At 36.1% G+C, this 12,725-nt stretch overlaps 1 long non-coding RNA gene across 11 annotated transcripts in view; it reads left to right on the forward strand.

The window, feature by feature from the left end:
- LOC119257266 (uncharacterized) overlaps positions 1–12,725 on the forward strand; it is a 75,112-nt gene that overhangs the window by 35,705 nt on the left and 26,682 nt on the right. For 7 of the 11 annotated variants that reach the window (XR_008553783.1, XR_008553785.1, XR_005127987.2 and 4 more), the window contains 2 exons: positions 9,347–9,407; positions 9,743–9,909. This is a non-coding gene — a long non-coding RNA (uncharacterized LOC119257266). Of the gene's footprint in view, positions 1–9,128; positions 9,218–9,346; positions 9,408–9,742; positions 9,910–11,402; positions 11,445–12,502; positions 12,643–12,725 lie in introns of those variants that run through there. The other 4 variants (XR_008553790.1, XR_008553784.1, XR_008553789.1 and 1 more) reach the window with 4 other exon arrangements.

The following is a 12,725-nucleotide window of genomic DNA, read 5'->3' on the forward strand; positions in this document are numbered from 1 at the left end:
TCCTATACATCTAAATCAGTTTTCTCTCTAATCAAAATTATAAAACAGATACTTCCAGTTCAAGATGGTGATAGTGGAGTCAGTGTACATATCTAACACCTTGACAGCTCTAAATCCAATTGAAATAAGAAATATTAAACTATCACAAATACATTTTATAGGTTGAAAAAAAGCAGCCAGAACCAAGAACCAGATTCTTTTTTTTTTTAAGATTTATTTATTTATGCATACAAGAGTTGGGGTACAGGCCAGAGGTGTGGGGAATGGGAGGATTTACCAGAGACAGAGTGGGGAACAGAACAGGCAGATCGACGGAAATACACTGCTGAGGGGAATAGCGGGTGAGTCAGGAGAGGTCTGCTGTGCCATGTGGGTAGCTCCCTGGCTGGGGATTGAACTCGTGCTGCAGAGACTGCAGATAGCTTCATAGGTTGCGCCTTAACCCCTTGCACCACCAGGGAGGCCCAAGAACCAGATCCTTTCTGAAATCAAAGTTGGATTATTTTATGTTGATGGTTGTAACAGTTAATTTTATGTGTCTATGTGATAGGGCTATGGGTCAAATGTTATCCTATGTTTTTGGATAAAATTAACATTTAAATTGGTGGACTTTGAATAAAGCATATTGTCCTCCATATTTGGGTTGGACTCATCTAATCAGTTGAAGATGGGGGGAAAATTCTTCCTTAAGCAAAGTTGTATTCTGCAGCAAGAGACCTTTCAACTTGAACTGAAATATTGACTATCCTTAATCTCTACTTACTGATCTACCCAGCTGATTTTGGACTTATTGTCATAATTTCAGGTGCTAATTCCTCATAATAATAAATCTCTCTCTCTCTCTCTCTCTCTCTCTCTCCCCTTCCCTCTCTCCCCCCCCCACACACACACTCACACGTGTTCTTTATCTGTTCTTTGCATAATCTCGACTAATACAACTATAGATTAAAGCAAAGTTAGCAACCATCTTAAGCATGCACAGTGTAAATAGATGAATAGAACATATTCTTTCATGAGAAAACTCGGTTTTTAAAGTGTAAGTTCTTTTGAACTGATCTATATATTGAGTGTTCTTTCAACCAAAATTACAAAAATAACAGAGGAATATTTTCTTTTTTACAGGAGAGGGGTCATTGACTTGCTAAATCTGAAATCTGTATGGAAATGCAGAGAATTTAGAATAGCAAGGGAATCTTTCAAAAGGAACAAATCTAAGTATATTATTCTGACAGAGATAATTGTATTTTAAGGTGCAGTGATGAAAACAGTGTGGTTAAATATAAAAACAAATAGACCAGTAGAACAGATATCCAGAAAGTGACCCTCACCTGATTTCACCTGGCTACCTGATTTATCATAAAGATGCATAGAAAGGATGGTTTTCCAATAATTGATCTAGTCAGTGGGATATCTTCAAAAATAAATTAATATGTACCCTGCCTCACAAAATTAAATGTGCAATGTGTTTTATACTAAATTTGAAAGACAAACAATAGTTCTAGAAGAAATCATAGGAGAACACCTTTATGATGTGGTAGGAGTAGTTCTTGAATTGGACAAAGCTACTAGCAATAAAGGAAAGGGTTAAAAATTGGACTTCATTTAGGTTCATTAATTCTGTTCATTAAAAGAGCATTAATAAGAAGTGGGAAAAGTCAAACTACCAAATGGGATAAAATAATAGTTATATTTAATAATTATTATGTTTGATGCACATTATCTATATATACAAAATCAAAGGAATCATATGCAAATATATAAGGAATGCCAACAAATTACTACAAAGGAAATTTGTAAATGAGCAAGATGCTTGAATAATCACTTAGCCAGAGAGAATACTGAAATGGACAGTGCATGTATAAAAAAATCAAAATCAATAGCATCAAATAAATGCATGCCTCTATAAAAAAAAATGAAATAAAAAAAAAAAAAAAAAAAAAAAAAAAAACATTATACAAATTAATACTACAATTGATAATTACTTTATTGGATATTGTTTTGTAGTATCTACCCAAGCTAACTAGTTACAAAACCAATTAAGCTCTGAGTTATATACTCAGAAATGAGTGTTTATTGCAAGAGCATGTACAGAAATAACCCCGAACTTTATTCATAGTAGCCCCCAAACAGGAAGTAATCCAATTATTTACAAGCAGGGAGATTAAATACATACTTTATGCTATATTTATATAATGGAAATCATTAGCTACAATGAATAATAAAAATTACTGTGCATACTAATAATGTAAAATGATGTAAATTACTTGATAGAAGTGTGAGAGTCTGTAGAAAGAGCTAGAATTCTGGAATTCTGATTTTTCATTTAAACTGTAGGGAGAAAATAGAGATTTCTAATATTGATGTTTCAATAAAAAATGATATTTCAGAATATTATTTAGAGTAATTTTACCAGAGAACAGTAAAACAATTGATTAAATGGGAATTTTATTGCTTCATTTCTTATTTTTAAATAATATGTATGTATTATTTCATATGAACTTTGTAAAATTATAAAACATGTTTCATATTAAGCTTAATGAATATGAATTAAAAGCTGTGGGACTCCTATTTTGCTAACATTGATGTCTAGGCAACAGCACAGCCATTAGGAATATCACAGAAGTCAAACTAGTCCATGTCAAGATTTCAAATAGAACTCAGCAGAAAATCTTCTCACCTACCAGCCTCAGTAGGACCATTCCCTGGAAACTTAACATAAACAACCATATGCATTAGTCAGTTCAGTGGGAAGGACTTGGCAGAGAGACAAAAAAGAGTCTCCAAACTTCTTTGGAAAGTGTTTTGCCACTTATCCTAAAGCTATTACTCTGCCAACTGGAGTCAGTGGGCTATTATAAATTTATATATGCATTTAATCTGCCTGGAGAATTTTTTTTTTACTTATATGGTACATCAACATTTCAAAACAACCTTTTAAGATACAAAATCTTCCAAGAGGGAGGCTCTTTACAAGTGAGAGGCAGCTTTCCTTCTGAGGGACAGCAATGACTAGTTTGTTTGAGTACAAAACTGACAGTTGGGAAAGTCTGAAATAAAATTCTGGCTTTTCTACTTCTTTAGGTTGGCCATACAGAATAAACATGAACTGGTTAAGCAAGCGGAATTTTGGAGGAGGTGCATATACATATTGCAGAAGAGCTAGGAATTTTACTGTAATAATAGTTGGGGAAATCTTTTGACCCCCAACTAAGTGACCTTGTCTCATTAGATCTGATTGCAAACCATTGGTAAAATTAGTACACAGATTTCATATAGGCTATGTGAAATGAAATGAGAGCAATGTATTTTTTAAATGCACAATTCTTTGAAATTGTTTTGCCTTTATAATCTGAAAAGATGGAAATTTAAAGTATTGTGAATGATTTGTTTTTGAAATGAGTGAAATTTAGTGAAAAAATTAATGATATAATGTAGTAATGTTATAGCCTGAAAGAAACATTCTTGTAGAATTTCACTTAGTTGCATCTTGAAGGAGGAATCCTTCAATCAAGATTATTTCCTTTGGTAAGCCTCCCATCTAGTTACTGTGCCCTACTTGGGTAGATATCTCAGAGAGATACTCATTGCTAATTGTCGATAGAGGTACAATCTGTAAAAATGACTATTTGTGGGGAATATCTATAGTCTTCTAGTTAAATTCACTGTAAGGTGACATAATTCACTGTAGAAGCTAAGGAAATCTACCTTAAATTATGTCTGATGGCAATAAAACAAAGTGACCTAAACTTTGAACAGGAAGTAACTGGGGAACTGTGGGATTAAATAGAGACTATTGTAAATGGATAAAGTTGTCAATTGAAAAATTCCAATATTAAGGCAAACTTCTCTTTCATAAAAGTGATCTGATTCCTGGCTTAAGAACTGGTAAAATTAATTAGTTTATTAGATTATGTGTCAGAAATTCAAGTTTCTTCAAATGGAACCCTGATCTCCAAAGGGATGATTACAAAGTCCATGTATACGAAATAGGATAAGAAACTGGAACCAGAAATGAAAACAGACATGATATTATTTGATTTTAGTAGTTATAAGTCCGTAACTTCAAAAAGGTACAGTTGTGACCCTTTTGCAAATCCTAAAGTAAAACATCATAATTTGATTGAGGAAGTGTACCAACTCAAAGAATCTTTTTAAATTTAGGAAAGGAAATTTGCTTGTGATGATTAGTCATGTTGTAGTCTTGCTCATATCAGAATAATTCCAAGCTTCTTTTCTTGGTCCCTATACTGTGTTTGTTGCAAAAGGATTCAGCAGAACATTGATAGCAGGTTTGAAATATTATGTCTATTTGTGAGATTACCCCTATGCCAAGATTTTCAATTTTCATCTTTTCAATGACTTCTGTCTCTGGGATGTAACCAGTAAGTCTAAGATTATACATAAAACCACTTACATCTAACTTCAGTATATCAGAGGGTTTCAGCTCATGATATTCAAACTAAACTCATATTTTATTCAAGTCTTGTCCTACTCCTTAATTTCCTGTCTTAGACTTTGGAACTGCCATTTTCCACAACTGCTTGGAGACCCTTTTCTCCCCCAGCCTATAGCTCACCTTATCCTCCCTCAACCTGTGTTCCCTTCTGTTACACTGGAAAGAAAATTATCCTTTGTTGTAGTGATAAAAGAAAGTTATCCATCTCATTTACTTTAAAGCATGATGACAAATTTTTATTTTTGGCATACACACGCATAGTATATTTAGTGGTAGAAAAATAACTAGAATACCATTAGCACAGGAAATTTCACAAGTGCTAGATACAAGAAGCCTCTCAAGAAAAATTCTAACTTGAAGAGATTTAATAATGCACATAGCATTTCAGGAGGAGAGGATCAGGTGAAGTTCAGGTCATTTCAGAGAAAGGTTGATCAAAGAGGGTTTTCAGTAGAGGAAAGAATTATTCTTGGGGAGCAACAGTTAGGGCTTAAGGTTATATGCAGAGGGGTAGGCAAGAACCTGTATGGGACATGGACATGTGAGCTCCACTAGGAAAGAAGCCCCTGGTGAATAAAGAATCACAAATAACCTCTTTATGAGAATATGATAGGCTAGCTCGAGGTGTCTGCTTCTTTGTTCTTTTTCACTTCCAAAGCTTTCTGATTTGAAATTTTCCTTGATTGTGGCTTCTACTAAATTAGGGCATGCTTGTATTTAAAAAAAAATACATTTAAATTGTTCAAATATACATTTTTTTTACAACTAAGAATCATGTTTATAAAACTTCCCCATAACATTTTAAGCAGTTGTGTCAAGAGCAGTAACTCCCAAAATAAGTGCACTGATATACTTTTATAAATGTTTCAGAATTTGCCAACAAAGCCCTCTGATATGTGATTGTACCTTTCATTCTAAATTCATAGGTGGAAAGAGAGCACAATGCCTTAGTTTCATTATTTAGTTAATGTTTATTTAAATTGTATTTCTGGTGGGTTTGGGATTAAAGTTAAGATGTTTCAGAATTTATAATAGCAAAGTTCTTGTATGTATTCAAAAATGGATATCTGAACTAGAGGAAAAATGTGCAATATGTTGAAACAATTGCAGTGAATAAAGGAGAAACACATTAAATAGAAATCTCTTAGCAACCAATATCAACACTGATTTAAAACTGGATTTCACCAAAACCTGGGATCTAGAATGAATGAGACACTGATAATTGAATAGTAATAAAGAAAACACAATCAAGTTAAAAACTGACATGTTGAATATCTGATACAATAGAGTACTGGAATGTGTCTGACAGAAGGATTGAGAGAAGAAAAATAGGAGAAAGAAATGTTTAATAGACTAACATATTCTAAATACAATAAATATACCTAAGCACAAACCCTGGAGTATTAATAGCCAGAGTAAAAAGAAAAGTTTCAGAGTAGAAGAACTATGATCTGTCCCCCTACTCTTCCATATCTGTGTTCTCTCTTTCAATTGTCATGTTTTAAACTCTCTCTTTTAGTGATAATCTCCTCATAGTCTTAAGTTTTACAGTTGTGCCTTCAAATAAAGGAATGCCATCCATCTTCTGGAATGCCAACCATCTTTGACAATTCCTTTCCACCCGCTTCATCTTGTAACATCTCAGCAGGTGTGTTAGAAAACACGAGGTTGAAATTGCTGTCAGGTGAGCACCATGAAAAAAATGATTTCTTTGCATCAAAATCACAGATAATGGAGGCAAGAATATCACAAAAATGATATTGTGTTCTTAGTATATCATATCAGGAAGCACATCATGGTATTTTGCCCATATTTAAGCCATTAATTTAGATCCTTTGACTAAGGTGGTATCTGCCAAGTTTTGCCAGATTGAAGTTATCTTTCCCTTAGTAATTAGGAATGAGTTGGTGGTGAGATTTTTTTTTTTTTTTTTTTTAGATTCTGACATGACCTCTTCTTCATCAGGTTTTATCCATTATTTTAGCATCCATTGATTATTAGAGTTTATTATCTCTATCATTCTATATTTGTTCGTTATTATCCTACTGTAAGGGAGAACTGCCTCCTGCTCTTTTACTTATCCCCGGACCCTTTCTATTTCCATTTGAACCCAAGGATTCTCATTTTATTCAGTGAGTTTATCATTGTGTATGTGGGACTCAAAATAGCCAGGTTTGTCTGATTTAAGTTCTTTGTCCTCCCAGTGTGTTCAGATAATTTTTTGAGAATTTCCTTATTTTCTAGGCACAAAGGTGTGCTAGAAAACTTTCTCCTTTTTTAATTTAAATTTTATTTTTATATTCCCCATACAATTACAACCCCCTTATTTTGACCCCAATCCCTCCTTACCCCACTGCCCACCCCCCATAGAGTGTCTCTGGTTCATAGTTGTTTGTTGATTTTGATATTTTCTTTCTTATAGTTATTCTTTTTCCTGGTCCCTTATTTAAGTTTTCTAGATTCCTGCTATGAGTGAGACCATCCGGTATTTAGAAAACTTTCTCTTTTGTGGTGTCCTGGCGTCCAGCCTGTCCTTGTCATGTGGAATGAAAGGGGATGATGTTCTAGTGGGTCTTCCTTATCCCTTCCTCCTTACTTGATGCTGTGTTCCAGACAAGAGAATACAAGTCTGCTCTTACATATCTATTGATAGAAATCATTTCCACTCAACAGTAGATTCCTTAGAGAATCTGGAAGGTTTTTGCCAGCTCTTTTAATTTCCTTAGAAAATATAGATTTTACTTGCTTTATGTTCTCTCAGCCTTTGCCATGGATGTCAAATGCTGAACAAAAGTTAGACAAACTCGCTCACAATGGCCTCCTCATGTCATTTAATCAATCCATAACTATCTGGTGTGTTATTTTATTCAAGTGACCATTACTTAGCATATAGGGTTGCTTTGTTTTATAGAGTCCTAGCAAGACACCAAATTTTTCTCAGATAGTTTACATGAAAAGTTTTGAAACAAAGAATAACCTATAGAATTGTACACAGGATGAGAGAACAAACACACATTGGTGAGACAGCAAAGCAGTAGCAAAATTAGGGAGGCTTGGCTACTTCAAGGACTAAATGGACACGGGAAAGACATATAGTGATGGTAGACTGTGGAGTAAAGACCATAGAGGGAGGACTCTGATAAAAGCAGGGAGGTAAGGGAGAGTAAATGCAGAATTTTCTCTCCTCTCATTCTCTTATTGATGTTCTCATTGGCCAAGTCTTACTGAGGTTTGCAATTTGTAGCAATCATTTCTAGGAGCATATTATTAAAGTTCTCCAGACAGAATTACCAGTAGTACTCTATAAAATAAAGCAACCCTATATGCTATGTAAATGGTCACTTGAATAAAATAACACACCAGATAGTTTTGGATTGATTAAATGACATGTGAAGGAAGCCATTGTGAGCCAGTTTATCTATCTTTCATTCAACATTTGACATCTATGGCAAAGACTGAGAAAACATAAAGCAAGTAAAATCTATATTTTGTAAGGAAATTAAAAGAGCTGTCGAGACAGACAGACAGACAGACAGACAGATGTTTATTATAAAGAGGCCCAGAAGTTTCCACAATCTGACATCTGCAAGCTGAAGTCCCAGGAAAGTAAACCTGGTAGTTTAATTTTGAGTTCAAAAGTCTGAGATTGGGGTTTGGGTGTGGGAGTGTAAGTTCTAATCTGAGTGCAAAAGCCCAAAACTCTGGAGTGGTGGTGTGTGGGCTGAAGGAGAAAGCAGATTTGTTATGCCTAAGCCCTATTGTTTTATTTGGGCCCCCGAGGGACTAGAAACAATGTCTACCTGCATCCTGGAACACCTGTATTCTTTACTCAGTCTACTGATTCAAATGCTAATTTTTCTGGAAACACTCTCATAAACACACCCAGAAATGTTTTACCAGCTATCTGGACATCCCTTAGCCAGTCAAGTGGATGCATATAATTAATCAGCACAAACACAGAGACATCAAAGAGGGGAGGAACACCACTCTTGTGGGCAATGGATGAAGAGCCGGGGCACCTGCCCAGACAGGGGTCTTGACCACCACTTGGGAGTCTGGTACAATTTATTCTTTAACGAGTTTGTAGATTCTGAGTTTCCTATGCTTAATGCCTCAAGAATATATTTTAATTCATTTCCAAAGACTCTACCATACACAAGTGGTATCATATTAACTTTATTAGAAGGAGTGTGCACCTCCCTCTGCTCTTGAAAAATCCAATTTGTTGTTCCACCGAGAGAAAGCATGTCAGGTGCATATGTGGATAAGGCAGTCATAAACAAGTCTACATTCAGCTCACACAATCTAACCCTGTTAGAAGCTATCAGTTAGGGTATTTTCAGGGGGACTGAAGTTGATTAGGAAGGAACAAAGAAGCACCAGTCATACTACATAATAAAAATGGAAATGACTTAAATTCTCAGCTCCATTTCCTGAGCCAGTGAACATAAAGTTCATGTTCGGCGCATCTGTTTGCTGAGATGGATCTGTAAACTAAAATAAACCCCAAATAGGTTTCTAGGATCATCTTCCAAACAGAAAACATACATCTCTTTCTCTCCATGGGCAGATTTAGGCACATATTCCTTGAGGTTTTTGTGCAGGTTGCGATTTCCTCACTTCTACAAGAACTATACAATTACAGCGTTTCGCATTCTGTTTTCCCTTTAAGCCCTGGCAAGCCAGTTGAACTGATCCGATGCCAACATTACCTCCATGAGACGCTTAACGCCCAATGTCTGCATTTCAGAAAATTTAATTGTAAGGAAAAGAAGAATTTATAAAAAGCCTGCTACTGATAGAAATGTTTTCATTAAATGTATTTTCATCCAATTATGAGCCAAAGCATTCTTTTTCTTTTCCTGAACCATTTTGCTGCTGTGTTTACAGCCTGGAACTGCAGCGCTGTGCAGCAAGGGAGACCAGGAAGCAGACGTGACCAGACACAAAGGTGATAAAGGCTTGTCTCATTTCAATGTTCAACCAGAGTGGAATGCAAATAGCAAGCCGTGCATGACAAAAAGTAAATTAGATCTTTAAAATTCTTCTTTTAATAATCTTACATGATATTGGCAGCTCAGGTAAGGCTTTTCTACAAATACAGGTTTTTTAGCTCAACAAAATCCCTTTAAAAAGCCAGATAAGAGGTAATCTAATTTTGTCCCTTCCATATAAATGGCATTTCTCCCTTTTCCACAATGCCTTTTAAACACACAAACACATGCCCACCTTTATTTTCTCTGATGGCTTCTTATTCTTATGTCGCTTAATTGCATTCTCTCATAGAACATGATTTGAATACCTACTGTGATAAGACACTACCCTGAGAACTGCCAGTCAAAGGTCAATAAGATACGAAATGTGTCTTCCAGGAGATCACAAGTTGCCTGGAGGAGTCATACAGGGAAACAAATAACAACCCAGCACAATCTGGCAGCATGGTTTATACAGATGTAAGTACAGAACTGTTGGAGCATCAAGGAGGGAACAACTAGTTCAGTCTTAGAGAATTAAAGTGTGTGTCCAAAAACATATGTCAGAACATGTTATGAAGAATCAAATGGAAGTAAATTGTCTGATAGAATAGAAAGAAATGCCTTCCTAACAGAACAAATAGTGCAGCTGCATGAAGTCCTAGGATTATAAAGTCCATTCAAATGGCATCGGTTTTGTTAATTTTTGAAATGACATGTACTTTTTTTTAAATTTATATATTTTTTACATCATTTTTCATTTGTGTACAATGTATGTATTTTAATCTTGGCTATTGTCTCTGTGGAATTCTCATCATCCATTCACCCCTGAACTATCCCCATGGTCCCTTGTTTTGATCCTACTCCCTTCTCCTGCCCTGCAGAATGTCTCTGATCCAAACAAGGGATCAGGAAAAAACTAATTATAATAAAGTAATTATAATAAAGTAAAAATCAAAATCAACAGGCAACTATAAGCCATTACACTTTCATTAAGAGTGAGACTTAATACTTTAAACTCTCTTGAGTTCAGATCAATGGAACTTCTAGAATGCCATTGAGATATACAGTGAGGTAGACCCATGTTTGAATTTTGATCCAGTGTTGGAGCAGCTGGCTGCCAAGAGTCTTAGTGTTCTAGGACATGGAATTTTTAGGGTAGTACTCCATTAGAGGACTCATTTTGTGTTGATTAAATGACACAGCTTGTAGAAGTACAGGGCACCCGAGAGATCCTTGCAAACTGACTAATTTATGAATTAAGTTGTAGCTTGGTGTAGTGTGATTAGCACAGGCTTTGGAATCAGATAACCTGCATCTAACTCCCTCTTGTATCAATTAGCTGAGAGAGCCTGGGCAAGTTAACTACTCTGAAGGTCAGTATTCTTATCTGTAAGATGAATACAATGGGGCTTAGTAACACTGTTGGGAAAATAAAAATATCGAAGGTGAGTCTTCCTGCATACTCCCTAGCCTATAACAGCTGCTCAATAAATGAGTAATGGGAAAATGATGCAGAGAAACATTTTTATTTATCCTAAAGCATGAGGCATGGGGTGAGGGCAACATTACATTGATATGAGAAGTCATCCATTCCTCTTCCTAAGTAATGCACACCATTCTATCTCCTGTCTAAAATACTAGTTTGTAGTCCCCAACACTTCTGGGATGGCATTAGCATCTATTGCCCACTCTATTTCAGTGTTGAGGGGAAGATGGTGATGAGCATTATAGTAAGTGCCAAAAGGATTTATCAATAAAGAGCAAAGAGTTGGGCAGGAGAGCAAGTTCTTATATTCACCATCGCTAACCAGTTTGCCCTACGCTCACCTTCAAGAGAACAGACTTAGGACATAAGAATACAACAGTTATGATGTAATAGGTTCCTAAAACACGCATCTGAGATCAATTAAAATCGGTGAAAATCTCCTCTCCTATTTTCCTCTTAGAGCAGGTTTCTTTGTCTCCTGCAGCCACGCTCAAGCTGAGCTTGTCAGCAGCAGCAGAGGAAGATTTGTGATCTGAATCTCAGCCTCGAAGTTGTTCACTATTGAATATATTCAGGCATCATTGCATTTTCTTCTCACTTTAATATATTACTGGCAGTCAGAGGGCTTAAAGTATCTCTGTCCAAATGGAAGCTTTTTTTGCTTTGTTCTGCCTTCCCTCTGCTGGAGACACATGGCCACCTGGCATATGCTGTGTGTTCTCTGCAGAAACTGCCAGCATGCAAACAAAGCCTGGGTGGACACGCACGGCCAGCGCAGTCCCAATGGCTGGGAACTCAGTCAAACCACTGGTCACTCAGTCAGACATTTAGATCCAACGGTTCCTTTGCCTGAATTAAGCAGAGGAATAGTAGACCTGTCATGTATAGACAGACAAGAGCAGTAGTAATTCACGAGGTCTCTTTCAAAGCCCCACATTGCTGAAAGGCAATTCCCTACCAACTTTGATATTTTAAAAATTCAAACTAGATCATTATTGGCTAAATACAGTCCAATTACTTTAGAATTTGCTGAGGAAAGAGAGGGAGAAAGCCAAAATACTTTAAAAGACGGTTTCCAGATCTCCCTAGAAATTACAAAGATTTTTAGAAAGCCTTATAATAGCTGTTCTGGACAGAACGTGCAGTATTCAAGGTTGGCGAATACCAGCACGCAATTTCCCTGCACATCTAAATCATGATAAAAAACCATTTGGAGAGAAGGGAGCAAACTCTCATCGAAGTAGCTAATAGGACTTTGTTAAGTGGTAACCACACATATTTCTGGCATTCTTTTTTTCTCGAGGTGATACTTTATACAGCGCAGCTTGCTTTCCACAAAGAGAAAACAGAATAAAGAGAGCATAAAAGATTCAGTGTCTTAATTCCCTTGTTACATTTTACTATTGGAAAGATAAATACAGTTTTTTTTTTGAACTGTAGATGGATGCACAATTGTTACTATTTTTGTTAAGAATAATTTGTTGGCCAACAGGATAGTCTCAGTAACTTTAGCATAAGACAGTATATTTACTGTTACAATAAGACAGTGCTTCCTCAAACTGGTACATATTTTTTTGTGTGCAGTATATGCAGTATGATTAAACAGCAGGGGCCACTGAACTATAAAAGAACATGGGAGCTGAGCCCTATAGTCTCAGTGCTTTCAACAGCACAGTGCATGGGTGTGATTTGTGGCCAGCGTTCATAAAATAGACCCCAGACAGGTAAGTGTAACAACGCCTTTGCCGTGGTTCAGGGGACGCACATTTCAAACAAAAGTCAAATGCCATAGAGAGAGAGCAGCCAG

Source organism: Talpa occidentalis, unplaced genomic scaffold, assembly GCF_014898055.3.
Source record: "Talpa occidentalis isolate TD23 unplaced genomic scaffold, MPIMG_talOcc4v2.1 talOcc4.4, whole genome shotgun sequence".
Taxonomy (NCBI): Eukaryota; Metazoa; Chordata; class Mammalia; order Eulipotyphla; family Talpidae; genus Talpa; species Talpa occidentalis.